This window comes from Temnothorax nylanderi, unplaced genomic scaffold (genome assembly GCF_030848795.1).
Source record: "Temnothorax nylanderi isolate EJ_2023f unplaced genomic scaffold, tnyl_v1.0 TNYL_tig0162_pilon, whole genome shotgun sequence".
NCBI classification, from domain to species: Eukaryota; Metazoa; Arthropoda; class Insecta; order Hymenoptera; family Formicidae; genus Temnothorax; species Temnothorax nylanderi.
This window is the reverse complement of record NW_027249224.1, coordinates 136486-162039: the sequence shown is the minus strand read 5'-3', so window position 1 is coordinate 162039 and position 25554 is coordinate 136486. Positions and strand designations below refer to the sequence as shown.

The following is a 25554-nucleotide window of genomic DNA, read 5'->3' as shown; positions in this document are numbered from 1 at the left end:
GCACGGTGCACGCGGTAACGTGTTCGCACCGGACTACGGTTGGAAAAGGGATCGGATTGGCCCGACCGGCATAAGAGATCGTCCGTGGAGAGAAGGGATCGTCGCCGGCCGTGGAGGAGCGCGTCGGCAGGCCGGTCGGCAGGTGAGGAACGGGGAAGGGGGGGGGGACGGAGCATCGAGGGGGACGGTGTGGGGAATCGAGAGAGGAATGGAGAACGACCGCGGCGATCGAGGGGAAAGAGGTTCAAGTGCGAGCGAGAGAGAGAAGCGAGTTCGCGCGCGAGTCGTTCGGTGCGCGACGAAAGAGCGGGGGGAGAGGGGGGAGAGAGAGGGAGAGAGAGTGATAGACGGACGGCGCGGCGCGCGGCGGCGGGGAAAAGAGAGAGACAGCGCGGGTCTACTAGGCTCGCCTTTCTCGACGTCCGCAGCGGGGCGCAGCGGCGCGCTAGTCTCGGTTTGCCGTTCCGACGTGACGGACGTACGTTCGCGGCGGTCGCTCGCTTCCACGTGGAGGCAGAGCTCCGAACTGCTCCGTCGCCGATGTGAGATCGTTGTCGCGCGCGTTTTCCGCGGAGTCGCACGCCGCACGGCGACGTACGAGTGAATGTATATCGCGCCGTGTTGCGTTGGTTGCCCGGGCGAAAGAAGCGGCGCGGCGCCGCGTCGCCCGTTCCGAAAAGGATCGCTTCGCGGCTAACTTCAGAGTGCAGTGACACGGTTCTTTAACGTACGGTGCGCGAATGTGAGGAGAACTTGGCTTTCAGTGAGACTCCGGTGGACGGCACGCGACGCGACGCGACGCGACGCGAGACGAGTGGTGTGCTCCCTACGCGGAATTTTTGGATTACCTGAAGCACAATAGCGAGAGAGCGGCGGAGGGGACTCCGCCGTCTGTTCCTGTCGCGAGAGTGACGCGGGGACGCGGCCGGCGTCGCGGGGATCGCAGCGCGCACAGCAAGGTCAGTGTCTCTTCCCGATCCCGATCGTTTTCCTCGCTTCCGCGAGAGACAAAGGACGCGCCGTGCCGCGTCGCGCTTCTGGCGGCGCGGAATGCGCGAGATCGGCGTGAAAGCAAGCGGACCGTGTTAAATTACGAATCGTCGCGGAGAGCGCGGCCGCGAGGCGTTCTCGGCGACGACGATTTACGCGAGACGGTCGTTGCCTCAATCTGACAATTCGATCTCGCTCGTCGGATCGGACAAGATGGCGTCCTCGAATAACGACCGAATCTCTTAGATCAGCTCCTCGCGATCTTTCGCGCGCGCGTCGGGGAAAGCTGGGGATCGAAAATAGCGATCGAAAAGCGTAGGATAATCGATACGAGTCTCGATTCGGAAGCTCCATTGTTTGCAATCGAAACCGGTGCGGAGGTTACGCGGCGGGATAATTTAAACGACGCGCTGTCTCGTCCGCGCGAGTTTCGGAGTGAAACTCGTTCCCCGGTTTTTTTCATCGCGCTTCCAAAGAGACTCGGCTTTTTCCGAGCGGGGAAAAAAGCGCGAACTGCGCGTCGCGCGTCGCGTGAAACGCTCCGCGCCTTTTTTTGCCGGAGCATTTTACTCGCGCGCGAAATGAAACCTCCTCGTGAGATTTTTTCCACGAAAGTTCTTTATGAATCAGCGCCGACTGTTCTGGGTGTTTCGATCGGACGTGATAACGATTCGTTACGGGACGATATCATTCCGGCAATATGACGCCGCTTTTATTTGGTCGTTATTATCGCCGAGCGAGATGAATGAGCATGATTTTTGAATGGATAGCGTTTCGTTTGATTGACCCCGTCCGATTCTCGCGGCCGCTTTTTCGGAGCGAAAGCGGATGGATCCGAAATGTTGCTGCTCGTTTCTATCTAAATTCAGTTAGCGCGCACGCTGATAAAAAAATCCGCGGGCATATATATATGTATATATTTTTTTCCGCGGTCCGTTTTAATACACAGCGCCGGGGCACGTAAATTCATTTTACATCGTTCGGCGCAATTTATATAACTCCGAGCTTTTTACGTCGAACTGGGCGAACATAATATAAAACGCGATGCGCTACGTTTAAATTATTATTCGTAAAAGTTATTGCGCTGCGCAGCAGTAATTATACCGATATGTTTCTGCGGTGTTTTCGTCGTTATGCGAGTAAAAAGCCAATGCCGCGTGGGTTTGTTGAATGAAGATATCGTTATTATAAAAGTTCTCGCGTGTCATGCATGTGATACAGCACGTCATGTTGATTTTAATGTAACTGAATTTTTTTTTTTGACATTACGTACATTTGATATCCGGCTGACTTAATGAAAAAAACACAAAGGTTCAGTTTATTCTCTTTCATTTTCTCTCTCTCTCTCTCTCTCTCTCTCTCTCTCTCTCTCTCTCTCTTTCCCTTTCTTCCTACAAAGGCTTTAAGCCGGAAAAAAAAACAAGAACGCACGAGCATCGTAACCGATCGTAACTCTTTCACGCAGATTACGCATGTTTACGCATTGTTTACGCATAATCCGTATAACGTATAGGTAGACGTGCAACGCTCCGGCAAACAATTCAAGCAGCCGCAACGTAATTCTACCCGACTTTGATTCGAGCTTGAACGACAGGCAGTGTTAGACAGTCCACATTGTCCAACTTCGAAGGCGGTCGAAACTTTTTCGCGGAACCGCGCGACGCGGTGGCTGCGATATTTCGATACTCCCCCATTCGGCGTAGACACCTCGGGGTGTTTATTTTGCTTGGCGCCGGTGTTTGTACGCGCGTGTGCGAGTATCAAGAGGGAACACGCCCGTGTCTCTACGTGCAGTGTCAACAAACCGACGTCGTCGTCGTGACGACGCCCGGTCTCTCTTTCTCTCTCTCTCTCTCTCTCTCTCGTTGCGCCGCGTGTACATCGTGGCTCGGTGATTCGTGGAAGGAGGCAGCTCAAAGGAATTCTTCAATTGTGCACCGAAGCGAGAATAAAGACGCGGGAAGTCGTCCGCTCCCGCCCCGCCTTTGCCGAACGATCGCGCACCAGTTTCCTTCGGACGCGTAATGAGTGTTTTTCCGCCGCGGTTGTGTCAGTGAGACGTGTCTTTAATGTGCTGAAGGAAAAAAGAGCGTCGCATCTATAATTGGAGGCTTTCGTGATTCTTATTTTTACTCTCATTTGACGGTCATCGTTGACGATTCACGGTACAGTAATAATAGAATGGATGAATGTTACGGAAAGGGAACTCCAGTTTTGCGGAGTAATTGATTCAGACGCGTTGTAGATGTATCGCCCTCTTTATGCGATTCCTCGCTAACGTTAATTACACGTGAACCTCGCCGTGACGCTTGAATCGCGCCGTCGATTTTTCGAACGGCCAAGTCCTTCAACGTATTCTGTTACGGAACGAGTTTGATGTACGGTGAGAAACCAGTTCTTTCTACATTCCGTCCTTGAGAGGCAAAATATTGGATGGAATTTGTTGGGAAATCGGCAAGTGGCTTTGGATAAATATGTAAAAAAAAAAAGGTTTTGTGTATTATACTCACATTTACTTTAAGCTAGTCACGTACCCCGTTATCTAGCGACGCACGCGTAAAAATCGAAATTGCAAGGAACGACTTCGAGAAAAAGGGAGTGACATTCTATACCTCTCTGTAAATTGATCTCCACGCGAAAATACTGATTGGCGAACGTCGTAATTTCTCGTTAAAATCCTGGTTTCAGTTAAGCGATATCGTTGTTCCGTGTGGCTCATGTGATGCGGTACGGGTAGATGCATGGTATAACCGTTGTAACGCGAAATAAGCCGTCCGAAGTATATAGAAAAGTTTACGTGACAGTTTTCCAACTTCTCTACCGAGCGCCGAACGCCCGTCGGCTTCTGAACTTCGTGGCCTTTTTGTAGATTTGTGGAGAATAAGAATGCGTCGCGCGATGCCGGTGGAAAAAAAAATGATCGCACGCTCAAACGCCGGGGGATCGTTCTAATCTTCCGCTTTAGAAACTCTGAACTGATACGTACCGCCGGCTGCATGAAAAAATGATAAAGCCGATGGCGTACAGAGCACGTGCACGGAGACTCGACTATCTCGTTGGTTACGTTTATCTGTCTTCGTGTTCTTGCGCGAACGCGGCATACATCGTTGACGTTACGTTGCCTTTATGCATTATTGAGTTACCGTTCCTGCTTTTTCTAACCGGTAGCAGTCAGTTTCGTATAACCGTGATCGTTTCCGTACAGCTCAGTAACTAGTAACTATGCAACATCTGGCGTTTTGTTAAAAGCTGTGTGTGCGCCCCGATCGATGCAGCGAAGGATTGCATGCAAAAAAAGCACCTCCATAAATTTTAGATTACGGCGGATTATGATCTTTATGTGCATTCAAGGATATTTTCAAGGTAAATGTATAGCCAACATTAACGAAGGCTCGAATTTTTCCAAGATATCTAGAATAAATATAGTTTTTTATTTGGGCTTAGGATTACTGTGAAATAAAATATGCAGCCTTTTATAATATATATCTCGACAAATAAGTCTCATATTTGTAGGAATGTTAGATAAATCAGGAATTTGTTATCTTTATTGACGTTGCTCGTCTGAAACGCGCCCCACGTACCGTCTTATTGCCCATTAATTATAATAATGGTGTTCGAGTATGAGACGTAGCGGGGTATCTTTGTTGCATCATCGTCGACGGATAGCATGCCATTTAGACGTCGAACAGACATAGTTTCTGTGAGTGTCTTTGACCCACTCCATTCGAGTCCGCATGTTAACGCCGCTTCGTTAATTATACCCTGTGAGATTACGACGGGGACAGGTGGCTCCGACGATTAGCCATTGTCCGTCCTGGAAATGCCGGTCGGACAGATACGCTTAAGTGTCGTCGATAAGTGCTGATTAATATACTCCGAATGCGTGGTGTCAATGATCGTTTTAGGCGTTTTAGCTTTTTAGAATGAAAAATTAGCTTATCTGGAGTCGGAGAAAACTTTTCAACGGTTCTCTCGTGACCGAAACCGGAGAACCTATCGTGTGACCGTTCGGAAAGCTTCCCAATTCAAACAGCCCGACTGTCATTCTGGAATGTATATACATTAGATGTCTTTAAACTCTCTCGTATTGGCAGATATATTCAGAAAAGAACATCTGAATATCTGAACATTTATAAATCAAAACTATCTATCTCAGAGAAATAAAAAAACAAGTAGAATAACTTGCTCAAAAATATGTACGGTATCACCGTCACCATTTTTCGAACGAGATCAAGTGCTCGTCGTCGTCAGCAGATTTCATTTTTAAAAGCAAAGCGAGAGTGAGTGGAAGAAAGAGTCTTACAGGCACATTCGCGCCTGTAACGGGTCGTGAATTCGAGAACGACAATAAATATCTTGGTAAAAGGCCGCCCGAAGTATAAAGGCAACACTACGCCTCGGATTTGACGCGCAGGAGCAGCTGCCGCGTCCTCGTCTCTGTCCTGCGGTCGAAAGACGATGATCCTCGAGAACGCAGCTAATTTTACGGAGGAAAGCGAGGCGAGATGAAGGATAGCGGATTCACTCGCCACGCGGAGATAAACGCGCAGCTTCGTTTGTCTTAAAATTTTTTTTCACACTCGAGAACGCGTTGGGCTTTAACTCGTATGGGATTCGGCGTGTATTTATGCGACCAGTCGTATCTCAACACGTTGTCGCGCGCGCGGTTGTAAAACGGTGCGATGTATGCGCGAAACATTCCGTCGCGCGTGCACGCATTAACGCGTAGAAGCGTGTCTACGATCGGACGGTAAATTTATGATAATCGGCTGCTTGTGATAACCTGCTGGAACTTTGCTCGTCGCGAAAATTGAAAAAACTGCGGAGTAGAAAGTTTAGTGCGACCGTTATTCTAACTTTGCCGCATCGTAGCTTGCAATATGAATTATTGGCCCTGGAAAGAAAAATTTGTTCCATTTCGAGCTATCGATTTCTAATACCGTTAATATTTATTCATATACGCATAATTCCTATATTCGTTAATAATTTAATAAGTAATAGTATCGATTTTATCTAGTACATGCATATCAAAGTGTACGAATCCAGACGCAACATCGTGTTCCGTTTATCGTGATCTGCGATGAGCGCCACTGCGTATAAACCAGGCAGAATGCTGCCTGCCTCTCTTTCTTTCTGTTTCTCATTCGTCTTCCACCACTCATTCGTGGCACTCATTCGGCTCGAATTCATATGGTGTGTGTGCGCGCGCGTGCTCCTGCCTCGCTGAATAATTCCACCGGAGAGGCAGACGGCGCTTATTCGATTACGGTGCAAATCTAACCGGGTTCTGTTTGAGAAAAAGCGACGAGTCGCGTTATAGCTTGCACGAGCTTGTTCGTAAACACACCCCGAAATGTCACTTACCTTCTCGTAAGTGTCCATGCGAGTCCGTTGCCACCACTTACGTCGTAAGCAGAGCATGAAAAAGGCGAAGAACATGCACATACCTGCACTTGTGGGAAGAAAAAAAAAATAAATATATTATATATTATATACTTTAATAAATATTTAAATATATATTTTTCTTTACATATATGAAAGCAGCTCTCGAAATATGTACGTTGCGGGCTTGATGCGCTGAAAAACGCAGTTTGATATCGTGACGCGATGTATTCAACCTAACCCGACCCAGTCTTAAGGTTTTCTGAATCGTTCGACATTCCACGAGTGGATGCCGAAAATCTCGCGACCCGATCGGCAGGTACGAGTCGCGCGAGCGATCGATACCGTCGATTTTACTATCTTATCGGTTATGCGACCGCTATGTCGTTCGGTTTTCCGCTTCAAAGACACTCGCGATCGCAACCGCGATTGCGCGTGTGCATATGACTTTTATGGCCCTCGAATAGTTTTGAGCCATTGACCTGTATGTAACGCATACTTCCTCTCGATGACATAAAGATTCCTCGAGATTTGGTAATCGTCCAAACAAATGAAACGCAGTAGCAAGTGCGACAGGTTAATTTGAGATTTTAATCATTGTTTCGCACGCCGTGATGAAACAATGCGAATGAAAGTAGATTGCAACGAAACAAAACGCCGACAGCATTATTGTTCGAGTTACCACCGTATAATTTTCTTTTATATGGGCGAAAAGCTAAGAAGTGAAGATTTTCGCTTAGAAAATTTGTAATTGCTTTAACGCTAAATGATCAGGTTTTGTCGAATAAATAAATTTTACGCGCGGTTTAAAACTATGGAAGATGTGATAAAGTGTGAAAACAAAAATGAGAAAATTTACTGGCAATTACTTGATCTTACCTGACGATAACGTAGCGACAATGCAGTGCTAGTGTTTGAGTTGTATTTCTACCTTGGAAGAAAATCTCTTCTAAATATAAGCAGGTAATCTCAAACACCTGGCACTGTCGAAGGTCTTCACACCAGCAGGTATACACTCTGGGAAACAAGTTAAGCCTGCTCGAGCCTGCCTGCCTCTTTGTAACAATACACTCGTGATAAATGATTGCATTATTCTTTTTTTTGTGCCGCTCGAAAATTATTTATCGCCAAAAGTTCCGAAAGCAGCGAAGGGAAAAATTAATTACGCGAACGAAGCTTGACGGGAAATTATTATCCGAGATTTTTCTTTTCAAAGCATCAGAATGCGATGAGATTGTTTATTTTGCACTTCGGTCTTCATTTCTTGGCTCATACAGCGGCAAACAGAACGTGTGTCTTTAAGGAGTTATTTAAACTCAAATTTATCCTCGCACCTTTACCGTCCTCATTGTATCAGCAATTCGTTATATAATGACTTGCTGTATTTCTTCTCATTCAGTGCGCTTGTGGATCGACAACCGCCGAGTCAAAGAATGCATAGCTTCGAAGCTATCTTGACAGTTAATTTCCTGAGTGGCAGCTGCGTGTATACAGCGAATAATCGAATACGTGTACGCATTACCGTACATTGATTTCATATACCGGAACCTATGCGCATTTTAATTAGGAAAAATGTATATGTAAGGTAAAAGTACTAATACCGGGACAGGTCCCAATAGATGGACAGTTAGTAATATATTTACGATATTAAGAATTTAGAATTATAAAACGCAAAAATAAAAATTAGTTTGCAAAGTATAAGATATGCAAAATATTATAAAAAAGAAATTGTATTGGCATATCAATTATCGAGATATCGTGAGTTAAATATTGAAAAAGTTCCCAAGTTTTCCTTGAATATCTCAAGAAGTATTAGGCAAATAAAAAAATGTTTCAGACAAAAGTTGTTCAAATTAATTAATAGAAAAAGACGATACAATAAAAAATGGGGGTTTTTACTTAAAAAATTTAATTTGGGCCCTACTGCGCCCAACACGGGCCCAAAATAAGATTTAATAAGATCGTTTATTGGCCTTCTCTGAACCCTCCAATTTTTATCTGAAACATTTGTCCAATAAACCAATACTTTCTGAGATAATTGGCGAAGATAATTGGCACACGAAAAAAAATACACCCTGTAATGCTTATTTATGGCACGTATAATATTTACGAACCATTGTAGCTGACGATTTCATTGAATCGATGTACACATCTCGTGTATTAACGTTAACAAAGACAATTTTATATTTTGTAACTTGTACAAAGCATGTAGCTGTTACGGAGATAAACGTAAAAAGTATATCGCGTAATACTGTGGGATAACAGGGAAGAATCGGTAATCATGCGATAACAAATGAAACTTTAGCAGTAACAGTTATAATCAATATCGTACAGATAAACGTGATGCTTCATAATATTATTAGCGAACGAGTTAATGAGTTTTTCACGTTGCGTTCTGTCGCGGATTCTCGTTGCTAATTCGGTAACGCGACGAATAGTCGCCCGATCTCGATCGCGTTTGCGTGTAAGCGGATTTAGCAGCCTTTTGTGACAGTAGCGCTAAGAAGATTATGATAAAACAATGTATGTGTCAGAACGAGTGGCGGAGAAATGAAATCTGTATGACGGAAACAGGGCTGTAGGTAATTCGATGCGCCATTCCATTAAAATTGTATTTGCCATCCGGCATTCATTCACGCCCAAACCGGTCGGTCAATGCGCTTTGAAGTGAACAGAGGCAGATTTCGGGCGGAAAGAAACTCACGGATTTTTGTACGAAATCAGTGTCATTTATTATGCAATTTTGACAACTGCAGCGTCAAAATGAAAACGAGACAAAGCGATTCTTTCTCCGTGCGCGGAAGCCCCGCTAAATGAGAAATAAATCCGCGCGGAAATTGTATAACGTCGAACGAAAAATATTTTTCGTAAGCTGTGTTTTTCATGCGTTTTCTTTTATGCATTTGCACGGTGGAAAAGGATTTATTTCTCTTCGCTTACCAGATTTTCCTGTGTTTTACTTTCAAATTAAATGGGAGGATGATATGTCAGAGCGGTTTCAAATATGAATAATTCGTAAAACATAAAGATTATATTATACGTATGCATTTTGTACGTAGAAGCAACAGAGCCTTATCTATATATAGAAGTGAATACACTAACTGTAAACTTAAAGCGTCATGGTGCTCTGTGCCCGCTGCAGAAGAGGATATATATTTTTAACACACTCCTCTCAAAACATCACCGGCATTAGTTCGTCGTTTATACGTATATTCTCGCTTTAAAAGCTGCTGTTTTCTGGAATCGTTTTCATCACGTAGTTTCGTGCTGCAGTAAGATAATGCTGAGTGTCGTAAAATACATTTGAAGAAAGCTTGAGGCGAGTCATTAAGAGAGCGTGGAATAACGGCTTCGATCTGTGTGAAGAATTATATTTCTGCGAAAATGTCATCAAATTCTCTGAGAGAATGCATCCTCTTCATAAATAACATATTTTTATTGTGTTTGAAATTGCTACTGTGCCAATGCTTTCTCGATTGCTTCTACACTGAGAAAAGAAATTTATTAATCCAAACAAAATATTTAGTCCGATACGTGCAACTAAACATGTTAGTTAGTTTAACTAAACATTAGTTGAATTAATTAATTCTTGATTAAAAAATTGTGATGGTTGACAAGAATACACTATATCTTTTTTAGTGCAACTTAATAATTGCTGAAACAACTAATGTCTAGTTAACTAACTAACATGTTTAGTTGCTCGTATCGGACTAAATATTTTTTCGGATTAACAATTTTTTTTCTCAGTGTATCATAAAGCTTACAATTTATACAGTTATTCTATGTTTTCGAGTTATGAAGAAATATCACAGTAGTGTTACGTGATTTCGATAGCGAGAGAACAACTCTTGAATATTGATCGTTTTAGTATAAGCATAGTTCAACATAGTGCTTGTGAATATATATTTTATTGTGTAGAGAACATTTGATCAAAGTATCTGTAGAATATGTATTTTGTGTATGCACAAGAATCTTGGGAGTAATCCGAACCAACCATGATTACGCCGATCGTTGAGGAAAAGTCCTCGACCGGGATGTGCGACGGCTCGGGCGCAAATGGGAATGCAGCACGACCCTGAGCGGATTAATAACGTGGAAATTACGTGGGTCTAAAACTCTCTCCCGCAGTCTGTAACAAAATCAGAACATCGAAGATTGGTCTGCCCTGAGCGATTACGGCGGAGGGGAAAGAAAGAGAGAGAAAGAGAGAAAGAGAATGAAGGAGATGGGCGATAGAGGGTGAACAGGAAGAAGCAACGGAGAAAGAGAGAGAGAGAGAGCGCGGTTCCAAGTCCGGGCCAATCCAGCGCAGGGCAGGCTTTGACGATAATTACGTCATAAAAAAATAATAGCTCGACCGGTTTCGCGTTGGTATACGTGTACTACCGCGGGGCTCGCGAGAGATCGCTTGTGCGTCGTAAAAAGAAGAACGGCTTTTCTCACGTGGCACCCGACCGATCGTCGCCGATCATTCACCGTGCGGAATACCGTTGCCAACGTTTCACAATAACATTTCGGTCTGCGTTTACCGCGTTAACGACGATAAAAGACTCTGAAGATACTAAATAACACGCTTAGCAATCCATAATATTATGAGTGTCGTATTAAAAAAAAAAAAATATTAACGCAATATTGCTAATGCCGAAAATATGAGGTAAAAACTACAATTTCTCTTTATTCCTTTAGAATTTAGAATATATAAATGTCTCTACGTCGCGAGAGATATCTCGACTGTTACGTCTTTTCATGTCTTTTCGCTTAAATATTTCTAAGCATTAAGCATTCTGCTTGTGAGACTGTATTTTTATAAAAAATATGTATCTCCCCTTTTTGAGAAGATTACTGGACACAAAGCTTCGCGTCCTTACTCTTCTTAGACCTCGCACGATCGCTTCCTCCGCTTATACGCTCTCCACGACATCAGTTGCGTTGCCGGTGGCCAACGTTGAAGAAACCCACGCGTATTCCACGTGCATACCAAAGTAATGCTCAGTGCTCCTCAAACTCGATATGACAAACCGACAGCAGGCTTATCGCAAACTTAGAAGACTCGAAAAGTTAAGAAAAACCTGCGGAATTTCTCATCACGATAGGTAGATGAGATCAAGAGGAGTTTAATTGACAATGTTTTTAATATGTTTCTTTTTTTTTATATCTAAAATAGTAAGTATAGATGGGTAACGAAGTTGTCTTCTTTCATGCGTATTCGCAAAAATGAAAATTAATGGTCATGTCCATAAAGTTGAAAGTCTAATATTATAAATCAAGAACCACAAATAATTGTTTATCTCATATATCTTTACCATGTGCTTAAATCGTAAGCTAATTGAGAAACTCGATCGGTGTACCGATTCGCGAACCACCGCCACTTTGCGTAGTACTGATTTAGCCCACGTAATCCTGTTCCCGAGCCAGCCGGCGGCCGAGCGGGCGTGCGAATGAATGGGCGAGCAAGCATTCGCTCGCAGAGCGTGTATGTACGTAGCGCCGCAGCCTTAGCCGCGACCCGGAGTGACAGGAAATCGCCGGTTTAAATTAGAGACAATAACGTACCGCGAAGAGCCTCACGGTTACACGGCTACGCACACCCAGGAAGAGAGCACCGGCGGCGGATTACGATGGCGCACAGCTGCAACGTGGTAATAAGCCCCCTTGCTAATTTGGTTCTCGACGCGGCACAACGCCGAGATATACCGAGAGAGAGAGGGGAGAGAGAGAGAGAGAGAGAGAGGAAAAGCCCTCCGCTAATCCTGCGGCCCCTTTAGTCGTTTTTACGCCACTGCCGTTGTCTTACGTAAACGGTGCGACGACCCGCACATCCGCGGTTCCGCCGCCGCCCGTTTCCTGCAGACGACACGGTTGGAACGTAGGTGGTACGTAGCTCGTAGCTGGGGCGTTTTTAATCCGGTACAGTGGCACACGTTAAGTAATATAGCGAAATTATTAATTGCGCTATCCAGGAAGTCGAGAGGAGACAGTAGGTGGCACAGTGAGCCTCCGTAGTATGCTAATATATTGCAAGTATCATTAACATATTATGCTAATTCGTGGACGGGGCCGCAATTTTATTTTATCTTTAACCTTATATATGTGTTTGGTATATTGGATTAAAAACCGGGAGAAAAAAAAGTTCTCGCATATGACTTAATCAAATATTGAAATTATAATAAGGACGGTGTTCTTATATTCCGCAATGTGAGCAGAATTATGAGCAGATTAACATATTTGAACGAATAGGAGTGTATGTTATCCCATTAGTGCTCAGTTTGTATAAAACATACAAAAATCTTTATATCGATATTTGTATATTAATAGTTTATATTACAATGCAAAAAATCGTACATCCATACACATAGAATTTACTTTAATAACTTTTCTCAAGAATATTCGCTTTATTTGTCCTATGCACATTTTTATAGCCCGCGGTGGAGCATCGTCGTTGTGATAAATTTCATCGTTTTAACGGAACAAGAGCTGGAAATATAAATTTGAAATGATTGTGTATGTGTCGGCGCTGTACAAAATAAAAATATCAGAGAAAAAAGAATAATGTAAAAAAGTGAAATATATGTGATATAAAAACAAAAAGACTAGCAATAAACTACGTGAATTTGAAGACAAACAATAAACTGCATGAATAAAGTAAAAACTTGGCGAAACTTTTTAAGTAAATAATTAAAAAAAAAGAAATAATTTCAATGTACGTTATGGAAGATTTCTCTCTGTCTGTCTTTTACGATATAGCATTTCGAGTAATATTTTTTTACTTCTTTGAGAGCTATATTATATAACGTTCCGACTGAACGTAAAGTTACTTTAAGAACATTGATTTATTATATTTCAAAATGTTCTGCTCTCGAAAGCAATGAAATTGATCACAGTCGACCGTTGTATAACGGAAACGTAGGATTGTAATGGCACGATGAAGTGAAATCGGCCAAGGTGTTCTACGTTAACGCGCGCGCGCGCGCGCACACACACATACATACATGTATATGTATACATGAGATAGTGAAGATAGAGAAGATATGCGCACATACACGCGTGCAAGTGAGGTGCCGTCAAACTCGGCATTGTTCCCGAGCAGACGGGTTACGTGTCCACTTAAAGAAGTTTCATGTTATTTCTGGAGTACACGTAATTCGTCCTCAGTGATGTACGCGAGACGCCGTCTTTACATTCCGGTCCGTAAGAATACAATATCCATGACTTCTTGCATTTTCAATTGTTCGTACGCGTAGCAAACAGTGTCCTTAGTGTCATTCTTTGTATCGTAATTACCTCAATTTTCTTTTGTTTTCGGAAATTCGGCCTTCCTGGCGCATGTGCAAAATTCTAATTGATTAATTCCTGTTTCTGCGATAATTCAAAAGCACGCCTTCTCCTTAAGTCCAGACTGCAATGCAGATAGAAATCGCGGTTACGTGTGGGGGCGATTGGGACTTGACCGATTGCAATCCGTTGTCAACCACGGGCATGACGTAACCGCTTCATCCTCATTGTCCCAATCCGAATGTCCAATACGCAACCACGGTGCAATCCCCGATGCAGAGTCTGATACGGGCTTTGCGCGATACCGCGGTTAACATGATAACGGGACGGGACCGGCGATCGCGTTTGCCGGCCGCAAACCATGCTTTTTGGCTCCAGCGACTTGGAGCTTTGCGGGGAAATAAACTTTCCCGCCGGGCGGCGTTTAAGTTATTACGTGATCACGAGACTGATGGGAGAAGTTCCTTGCTCGGTGAGATCGTCTCTCTCTCTCTCGTCGAGGCAGGTTTTTTTTTATCTTGGCTTAATCTCGGCGGTGTAAAGTTTATTTCTAGTTTACTGCGGCGCGGCGCCTCGCGTTCCGGACCGGTTGCGTGCGTGTGTACCTGCAAAAAAATTCGCGTGTGAAAGCACGAAAGCTCGTTAGTGTACATAAATTTCTGAATCGACTTTACAGGAGGAAATATGACTTTTGGGCACGTATCCGCGTACTTTATCGAGATCAAATTTTTAACGTTTTCCTTCGCTCAGTTTGTTTTTCACGAACGACCGGAAAACTTGGCGTGCGGATAATTTAATTTAAAATCATAAATATTAGATCACAGTGAAACGACTTCTTCGATAATCATTATCGGGAATTCTCGTATCCGCCGGCAAGATCCGCCGTGGTGGCGCGTAATTGGTTCAAGAGAAAAGAACCATTCACGGTCGGACCGCACTGCCAATTATTCATGCTCGTGTCTGCCGACCGATACGCGTGATTAATGATAAAGGAGTACGCTCGACGGTAGACCACCTCGATTTCTCGCGGGTTCCGCGCTCTTACGAGTCTTTGATAGCGCAGGGCTACTGTAAAGGGAAAAATGGATATCGCGAAAGTATATAATCGTGCAGGTATATATATGATCAAGTACATCGCGTTATTGAGAAAATTATAATGAAGAATAATTTTCGATATGGAGCATACCATACGATACCAATAATAGGCAATATAAATTTCCACATCTTTATCGAATAATGATTGCTGAAAACATGTTGCTAAGTTATCGTACAAAATATTGGATAATTGCTCATGTGTAATCAGGACAATTCCCTATCTGCAAGAACAACTCCTTTTTTCGAAGTTTTCGGGGAACTAAAATTTTTGAAACAAATAGCAACCGGCATATCTGTCGCGTTATAGTTAAAGCCATAATCTACGACTCCAATCGAGATCTATGCATAATGACGCGACGAAATGTTTCGGGAATAAAACGCGATGTGCTCACGATAGCGACGCGTTAATATCCTCTTTAACGCGTCTGCTATCGCGTCGAAACGTGATACTTAGCGCAGCTTTTGCTATTCGCGGCGGTAAAAGAGCGAGAGAGCAGATCACGTGGAAGCTGTAGATCCTCGCGTCGGGTTCTCGCGATAAAATTGCGCGCGAGGCTATATTGCTGCGAGTCATGACAGCAACGGCGTGGAATCCGGCGAAGCTGACCGTGCGCGCCGACCCAGCTCTCCGACTATAATCCACCATCATTACTGACATCACAGAGGGCTCGTTAGTCTCATTTATATTCACGTTCCTCTCCGCTGCAACTTATATCTCGCAAAGAAGGAGGAAGTTAGAACACCGACTCGTCTCGTGTGGTCCGCGCCGCGCGCCGCGCGCCGGTGCAACGTCCTACCTTCTCGTCGCAAAGCTGACGGGGCACTTTTAATTCCCGTTCGTGCATCTTGTTTCGTTGACAGTTTTTAAACGGGCTGTTAACTTGTCGGCCAGTAACTTAATTCGCGAGAGTTGACGGTTGCTTTTTGAAACGTTATGAATTTCGACGGGAAACTCGATATAAATGCGGTCGTGATTTATCAATACTGATAAGAGATTATCGGAACTGGATTTTGTATCGGTACATTACTTTTGAAAGACGATAATCAGTGTTAAGTCGCTAATTGTATACGTTGGGTAATACGGGAAGATGTATTATCTGATAATCTCTACGTAAATGACTTTGAATGATGAGACCGCTCGTCACCCTTCGGATGAAGGCACGTATTACTATACGACCAGGCGCAGGACGCACAGCAGCCATAATTCAGAACAAACGCGTATTAGGGGCTCACGCACGCGGAAGTTTGATTATTCCGCATTCTCCATCGTCTGTACTATTGCCCCCTTTGTATTTCACCCTTCGAATTTCCCCGAGGTTTGAACTATAATTGGTCGAGCGCGCTGGAAAGTCGATTATCTGACGAATGTTTCGGCCGTGATAAAACCGGTGAATTCGTAAAATTTTATCTCCGGCGCAAACAGCGGATTATCGCAAATGTCGCCGCGTTATCTCGGAATGTTTATTACAGAAATTACGAAACCGCGTCCATCCGAGAATTACGTGCCTTAAACTTGAAGAAGTTTCTCGGTATAAGCGTATGTCTTAGCGTCACGATCGCATTAAAATGTATTTTTTCACGATGTGACCGACATATTACGTCAGCATATGGAAATATCGCTTTTCCCGGTTTCTCGTTCTAAATAGATTTGCTTTTATCTTCTCATAAACACGATATGTATCTCTTTTGCACAAGTATGCGTAAATGATCATACACGCAAGTGTGCGTCGTAAAATGGCTTGCAACGGCCGTCGCAAGTTTTTCTCGCGTCGTTTGTCATTGTCGCAAGCTGCGAGACTACGTTGCGTCCCCTGAGATTCCGAAGAGCGGAATTACGTTCCGACTTTGCGAAGCGGGACATTTCCACGCTACCATTTTTATCGTCGTCTCTCGGTGCGTTGGACCTCGCGAAGGTCTCGTTTATTACCCAACCACCCTCGTCGAAGCGAGGTTGCCGTCCCGTAGGGGTGCCGCGGACCCCATCCGGATGACTCATCTCGTAGTTGTATTACCGGGGGCGGCGGCAGTAAAGACGCTCCCTAACGACAGCGCGTCGCGATGCATCTCTCGGACCCCGATACGCAGCGAAACGGAATTACGGAGCGCCGGCGCGTCGGCGTCGGTCGCTTTTCCGTTACGTTCCCCTCCTTTCCACGCTGTCAGTACAATTTTCGTGCCCGCGTCGAGAAATTATAACGTCGCGTCGCGAAGAAAGATGAGATTCGTTATCGGAACGCGTTAGGACGAGACAGGAGGTTGCAACGACGGTTAACTGCGACCGGTCCAACAACACGGTTCCGGTACACGGTGGATGGTGTACGGTTTCCGCTTTATGTACTTCGTGGTGGTTACCGAGCCGCTCGTGCCCGCAAGCCCTCCCCCTCATTCTGCTCTATGCGAGCCTATTTCGCCACCGTCAGTCCGGCTTTGTTGCGCGAAACGACAAAAGCGTTTTGTTCGACGAACGTGCACCTCCCCCTCTCGCGCCAAGTTTATTATAATGTTCTGTACGTACGTGTCACCGTCTGACGCCCTCGCTGCGACTATTCGCCATTTTCGGAAAGCGACAGATGCGTTTCCTGTTTGACTCGCGTGCAACGAAGATACGGAACACCCCACAGCCTCCGTCGTACCGATTCGTGTCTCTGAAGTTAATATCTTTGTTTTTGCGTTTGAGCGAAATTGGCGCTTCATATATTGTACGAAACTTTCTGTGGATAACTTTGCTGCAGTGTCGCTATCGTCTCAAAATGCGACATACTGTTATATAAAATGAGGGTGTAATTATCATTGATGACATTTATTTAGTTAAGAGTAATCGATTTTTTTTCTTGATTTGTATTGTTTTTATTTTCGCAAGAAATATAGTACGCGGAGAAATATCTTCGTATTTTCACATTCTCGTTTTTTATATATGCCAGTATCTTACGAAGTTTTAGCTCATCTTCTCGATGCATGAAGAAGGGTGGAAGTCTTAGCTAATTTCTCACGGATACCCGACGCAGGATCTGCAGAATCTCCGGCAGTTTTGGCTGTGCGCCAGCGAGAATGCCGGAAACGTGGTTAATTAATTACCTTCGACATGCCAGAATTTCACGACGAGACGCCGCTGCGCTCAATTCTCCGAGAACCACGATCGATCCTCACCATACTTAGAGAAACCATCGTTCGCTAAGTCTTCGACAGGATGTTATCGGCGGGACTTAATTGGCGCATGCTATAAAATTAACTAACAAGATTTGTTATATTTGGTGTTAACAATTCAGGCGTACGCTAATAGCGAGCAAGCACGAGCTTGCTTATATGTGTCATGATTTATGTCTCATAAACACGGCCGAATTTATCGATGAAAATAGCGCGTAATTGATAAATGCTTCGCGCGCAAAGCTCGGAACCGCGGTAGTGGAGGCAAATTAGGTTTTTATCTCGGAACCGGTTAAAACTACTCGGATTTGAACGTTTTTTTTTTTAAATGTAGGTAATTAAAAACACTACAATGTTTATGGGTTAAAAATTGACGCTAATTGTTTATTTAATAAATTTTCAGGTTTATTTTAATTATAAAAACGTCAATTTTTAACCCATAAACATTGTAGTGTTTTTAATTACCTACATTAAAAAAAAACGTTCAAATCCGAGTAGTTTTAACCGGTTCCGAGATAACGCACTTTTTTGGTCTAATTTGCCTCTATTACGCGTACGTGCAACTATAACAAGACATTCGTCATCATTTAATCTTTCTTGCCAGTCTCTTCGTCCTGCGCCTTGGCATAAGGTATTACGTTACCACGCGTTGTTCATTTGCCAGACGCGACAAGCATTTCTATGAAGGGTTATCTTATCGTGGCCACGCGTATCGAGTCGCTTGCAACTCGATTGGCTTTGGTCTTGGCCTGTTACCGGAGACGCTCTCTATATATATTTACGGCGACTGATAGCGGAGGCGCCGTATCGATAGCGAGGATCACGATTACCCTCCGGTATTCTTTAAACTTATAGTCCCGGTATCTTCATACAGTATTTTTATCAGATGCACGTGTGAAAAATCAAAATATGCGTAACACTGTCTATATAATAAAGCAATAAACTTGGAAACTAAAGTAAACTTGAGATTACGTTATAATAAAAAAATATTAAAGGATATTACTTGTGGAATTTACAGATATGACGCGAAATCCGAGACTTTTCTACGGCGATAGATCTGTTTTATGTTAGGGAAGCCTACCGCGCGCGCTTACGAATTACTAAGATTTCGTTCTTTTCCCCAAGATTATTGCGTGTAAATATTTTGCATGCTATACGTGAGTCGTCATTAAATCTTAGATTTTAATCTCGCTTTGTTTCATACCGACAAGGTCACCGTTCATAGTGCGACCTCAATTCACCACTGACTTGTGAGTTTTATTTTTAGGTCGAACATGCCTTCGCGCCGCCTTCACCTTCGTGGGCGGGGGAAAACTGTGGGTTCAAGATCCCATGATAAACTTGTAATAAACTTTATGCGCTCTCATGTTTCTTACGCCGTGGGCAATTCACTGTAACTGCCAGCCAGCTTCTTAAATAGTTCCGCGGAAACGCGGCGCGTGCATCTCCGACATTCTCAATTCATTCGCCGATGTCACGAACTGAACTGACGCGGTACTCCGAATGATGGGATTATCGGGTTATGACCGAAACGTGTTATTCGAACCGCTGATATTACGATTTCCTGAGAAAACGAACTGCATGCAATAAGCATGAGCAATAAGAAGCCTCGACGCTGAAACGATGCTAATTATTTCGGCAGGAAGCACGGCCTCCTGCGTGTACATGGTACAGTTTCGCGTAACGGTACGCCAATGAGTGCTGTGGCTCTGTGATTACTCCATAATTACTCGACTATCTAATATTATAATCCGACCGATATTAAAATGGAAATGGCATAGGCAATAACACTGCATTGTATTATTATTGGTATACCCGCTGACCTACATCGCGCAATCGCATTTGCGTCGGCACGTTTTCATGGTTCGGATTATATCGCGAGCGATCACTCCGCTGCGTTATCTCAATTTATCCCGGTATCACAGACGTGCCGCGAATGAGCCTTTTAATCACTGGTTCGATGAGAAGCTCTGCAGCTCGATCGGTTTATGTCGTTATCACGCTCTCCAAAGGAACGCGCGAAAAAAGGAATATATATATATATATATGTTTTTTTAAAGTCGAATCCTTACAAATCCAACCCGAATGTAGCACTAAGCTCTTCTCTCACCCGAAATCCGCGCGACGAAAGAAGCGGTGTAACTGCCGTCTCGAAGGAACAAAGTTATCTCGTTTCGCTGCAAATTGCCTAGTCCGCGATAGCGCGAGTTCGTTCTGAACCATACAGAGAGCAGCTTCGAGTGTGCGACGTCGGTGGACACCATCGAGTTACCACGAATACACTAATCTCAATTCCGTGTGTAGGAGGGGGGATTATACAGGTCCCCCAATTTTCAGAGCCTTGAGGCTTATATACCACCTAGTACTCTCTCGTACTTTTAACCTGCTTATTACCAACTTTTGGACATGTTGCCTGAAATGGGGCCTCCGTAATTTCTCTTCGGCGTAACGTACGACCGAAATCTTCTCCAGTGATTACACACGCGAATCGTGTGAGATAAGTATAATCTCCCAGCAGTACAGGGGGGGCTCTTCCGTCTCAGGAAATCTTCTTGCCAATATCCTACTTTCAACGTAATACATACCTCTTACTTGATGTATCTAAATTTTTATTCAAAAATTTATCGATGATATGTTTTACTTAAATCTCGGAAATTTAAATAACACATTAACTTTTTTTATTTTTATTAAAATTATAATTTTATCAATTTTCTAAGACAATCTAAGAAATGAATCTGTCATACTTGAATGATATAGTATATCTACCTAAAATAAACGAGTTAATTAAATGCGTTCGTTAATTGAAACAACAGTGTTTTAATACTATCTATAATTACAATTATATTTGGATCGATTATTTTTATAGATTGACTCTATAGATCAGATGCCCATCAGACGGGCGTTACAATACACTGTCTGTCTCTTTAATGTATTTATCATAGGATATTCAGGTATTTGCGGTGTATCTACTGACGTATTTACAAGAGGAAATGCGTGCTGGTTGAATGGTAATTAATATTAACGTGCGACCACAACATAGCGTGCCAGTTCGGCGAACCAATCCGGGAAGCAACCCTATTGAAACAGAATATCTCTCTCCACATGTAGGCACTATGCAGGTTCACCGATTCTGTGTCTGTGAATGTGTATAGTCTTTCTATCATGGCTCGTTATTTGGGTATTTGTCTGATCTAGCACTTGAATGAAATCGAACCAGTGCATATCGCTTGATACTGCATTCCATTAATGCAGGCTTCATCGTGACTCGATTAGCACAAACATTAGTAACTAGCAATATGACTTTAATTAAACGATTGCATAAGGGATAATTACATTTAGTTTATTTTATTCACGCATTAGACAAATCGATTTTTTTTTCATCGACGATTTTTCTAATCGTGTTACGTTCAATGTGTGAGCAATCGGTATTCTCTTTTATAGTTTAATATTCCGCGAAATCAGTTGCGAGTAGAACGGTTTCTCAGTAGATTCCAATACGGTACATCTCGATCGTCAACGAGCGTCAAAGTTGTCACTCTATTTAACTCTCGGCTCGTAACTCCGGCCAAGTCCCAGCCGTTACGGACGGATTTGCTTTCACACGTAATAACACAGTCCGAGCGTAGCCATTTACTCTACAACCCTCTATAAGATATACATATACTCGAGGACTCTTCGTCGAAGTCTTCGCAAATATAATTTCATGGTCTAAAGTCGCTTCGCAAACGACCACTTCATCAAGAAATTACGCGTGGGTAGTTTCGCCTAGTAGTTGCTGGTTGACGCGGTAAACCGAGAGATGTGGAAGGACATCTTGCGCGAATTTACGATATCGCGATCAGTCTATCGTCAGTAATACGATTATCCAGTGAATGTCGCGTCACGCACGTAAGACGTACACGTGTATGCAATTCAGTTTTTAAACAAAATAATGGGCATTAGTAATAAAATTACGATATTTACGATAAAAACTCGCGCACAAGATAACGGTTAAAAAAAGCAACTTTTAAAAGGTTGGATCAAAAACCATATTCATTGCAAATTGATCTAATGCATGACCGTTCAAATAACTCTCGCAGCACTGCGCGGAAGGATCATGAATTGGACGCCGATTTAATGTCTGCTTGAACTACTACTCATTAAGGCTCACGTATTTTCTATCTCTCGAATAAGAGAATGGAGGAAAGAGACAACGAGATCGCTTCTCGTAAAAGAAGCATCGCGTACTTTCGCTCGTTTCTGAGAGCAGGAAACAGAGATAGTAATCACCAACGTTTTCTGTGATACTCTCCCTTAACAACAAAAAACCCTAGGCGTAAAGATTGACTTTGATTTGTATAGCGCTGTACAATAATGTCAATTTATGTCAAATGTTCATTGACTCTGCCACGACTTAAAATATGTCTCATTTTTTATGAATATACCGAATTACGCGTATATAATCTATAATTATATTTAAGTAATGAAAAGTTTGATTGGATGATATACGTTGTCATTAATAATTTCATGCTAGAGACGAACGAAGAATATAACCGGAAATTACAGAGTTTTTGACCTACATTTAGACATTATATATTAATTTAAAAGACTATATTCTTCAATTAACGCATATTATTTGCACAATGTCGATTTCACATGATAAAGCAGTTTCGTATATTATAAAAGCGGAAAAATGAAAAGAACGAAACCCCCCCCCCCCCAAATCGACCCCAAGCTATCGATCAAGCCTACTTAGAACTTGATCCGTTCACTCGTTATCGAGATCTCAACATCTCGAGTACTCGCAATCCGTCGCGTCGCGTAAAAGAGTCACGGTCGGTCTCGCTCCGCGTATACTTGGCGCGAGACACTACCGTGTCTCTTGATAGTATTTTCGCTGAGTTTGAATCATTAGTATCCTTATCGATATCCTCCTCGTACATACTTCCTGTTCGTGTCAGAGTAAAATTTTCGCTCTGACGCTTCCTCGTTGCTAATTCCTTATCTGGAAGAAAGCTGCCGCGCTTACGTGGCGGAGATTTAGTAATGCCGTGGCGAACGGCGCCACACTGCTGCTTGTGACGAATGAGGCGTATTACGCGCTAGACGTAGATTTTGCATTGCAAAAGCGGCGCGTATTCGCACGAGGCACGATCGGTGACTGTCTCGTGTCTCGAAGCGCCATAAGTCGTCGGGCGTTTCTGTTCTCGCGTGATGTTTCTCGCCAGTCTCTACGTGCCGGTAAATAATTGCGGAGCGCCGGACGGGCTAACAATGGGACCGTAACAGCTGCCTCGTCGCTTTCTTTCCTTCCTCTCCTTCCGTTCGTGCTTTCCCCTTCGTCTAGTTTCATCTTTATGCAGTTCTTAATTCCATTCTTAATGTTTAACTTTTTGTAATCTGAATTTTCTCTTATGAATAAACCAGTATTAAGTGTTTTATTCTCATTAATTTTATGATAAACATAGCTAGTAATGAATTAACTTTAGGTATTTAATGATTATGCATAGGATGCGAAGGAATACGCACTGAAAGAATTATTATATATGGTATGTAACCTAATTTATCAATCTATATTACTTGGGTAATTTTGTAGAGATTTCAAACACACACACACACACACAATTTTTTAATTATAATCGTGCACTGTTCTTCAAATATTTGAAAAATGATATGAAGAATTGCGAAGTACCAGGCCGAGCCCATTTTGTTGCAAGATTGCAAAGGTAAGATGTGAAGTGATGATTTTATTTATGCAACCCGGTTTTCCAATTGATATCTTAATATTGATTACATTATTACAGTCTTTTAATAGAAAATCTCTTATTCGATTTTTAAATAAATTTGGATAATCAATTTCTCTTGAAAATTACAACAGTGAAAAATATATGGTAGATATCTAACTGTGGCAAATGTGAAAAAAAAAGAGCAAAGTAAGTTTCAGTCGACTGTCTTTGTCTACCTGCTCTTACTCGGGAGGATGTATTGTCACGCTCGTGCCATAGTAGACAGACTTTCATTCCTACGAGGTGCTTGTTTCATCTCCACAGAAATTCAAGAAAGCTCGGGCTATCTCAAATTGCGAAAGCTGCACGCGCTACTTCGCTGGAGCTCAAAGGAAGAATGTACTGTAACAGTCTCTTGAAATATTTATCTTGGGATCGTATAAAAGCGAGAAGATACGGCGACCGATTTTTTCGACTGCTGCATGACGATTACGATATGAATGAGAGAAGTATACTTTGCTTAACCAACTGTTCAATGGAAACAAGAATGTGTTTTCTATCTTTCTGAAATACAATTTCTAGAGCGGTTTGTTTGTAAGAATATGATATGAGAAATCATAATGTTACAATCACACAATGTGTGACTCCTTCAGTGCGGATCCTTTTGCGCTATGGCATGGTCATTGAATATCGCTAGGATTAGTTAGTTACCAGTAATGCTTATCGATCCAAGGAATTATCGAGTCACCACAGGTGCAAACATCTCGATTTACGGTAATTAATCACGCGATGTTTGATATAATTATGCTGTATCTGCATTGTTGATGACACGAAATTCTGTTGCCTTTGATATTTAGTAATATCAATTTTGCTATTCCTACATCGCGCAGTTCAAAAGGATTTATTAATTTAAGCGATGCAAGAAACGCAACAAATCCCGTAAGTAAAATTCGCAAACAAAATGAAACTTTACGTTTAATATCATATTTTAACTCTGCTTGATGTCTTTGTTTAATAAACTGCCCCTTTAAAACATAGACGTAGAAATTGATTGTATCTATCGCGTACAATTAGAGATAGGAGATCTATAACTCTTGTAAATCTAACTGTAGGTGATATCTTTGTTGAAACTCTCGTTACTCTCGCGAAACTCGAATAATCCTCGGGACACGTAAAACGACGACCAATTATCGCACCAATTATCTAACCAGTTTCTGCTTCTGCATGTGTGTTCGGTCGCGTGAAAGATACGGAATTGTTGCGCTTTGATAGCGGTGTTAATTAAACAAGAGAAGACCGCGTGAATTCGCATATAACGGCCGAATTCGCTGCGAATTCCCATGGAAATGCCGCCGCGCCGCTGCCGCCGGTGGTGTCGATCGGTCGGCACTAACAATGCTCGGTGGTCCCTACATACATACATCGCGGCATCGGTTTGCTGCAAACTGTGTTCCGTATATGGAAGGGAGCTCCGCTCCCCGCAGCGGCCGAATAGGCGACGGACAGATTGATAGCCGCTTGTTTGTCGGTAATGCGTCGTGTTACTCAAAATTTACATGGGATGATGCGATTAGAGCGATTTAACCATACATTACCTCGGGCCAGTGGTGTGAGTCTTCGTGTCGCGATCGTTTACGGGTACGAATAAGGGTATCTGCAGCTTTTCGCATCAGAATCCGTTCTTTCTCCTCTTGGCCAACGCGAGTCTGCGAGAGCAGAGAGCGAAACCGTGGCGGGATTCTCAACCCTCGGTCACGCCTCGGCCGATTATCGCGATTCGTTCGATATGTAACGCCGCGCCGCCCGTAACGGCGCGGTACGGTCGCTGTAACGCGAGATCGCGGTGTCAGCGGGCGCTTAGAGGCAAGCCGAGCGACTTAAAGAGGGAACGTAAATCGCCATTACGTGGCCGGCATGCGATCCGTTCTGCATCCACGGTGTGGCGTCAGGTACGGAGAGTCCGGGC

General features: G+C 43.3%; 1 protein-coding gene across 1 annotated transcript in view; it reads left to right on the top strand.

The window, feature by feature from the left end:
• The first annotated feature begins 456 nt into the window (after positions 1-456).
• Positions 457-25554, top strand: part of LOC139777778 (fat-like cadherin-related tumor suppressor homolog) — a 104717-nt gene continuing 79619 nt past the window's right edge. The window contains exon 1 of the mRNA XM_071715384.1: positions 457-959. The gene's annotated coding sequence lies outside the window, so the exon portion shown is untranslated. The remainder of the gene's footprint in view (positions 960-25554) is intronic.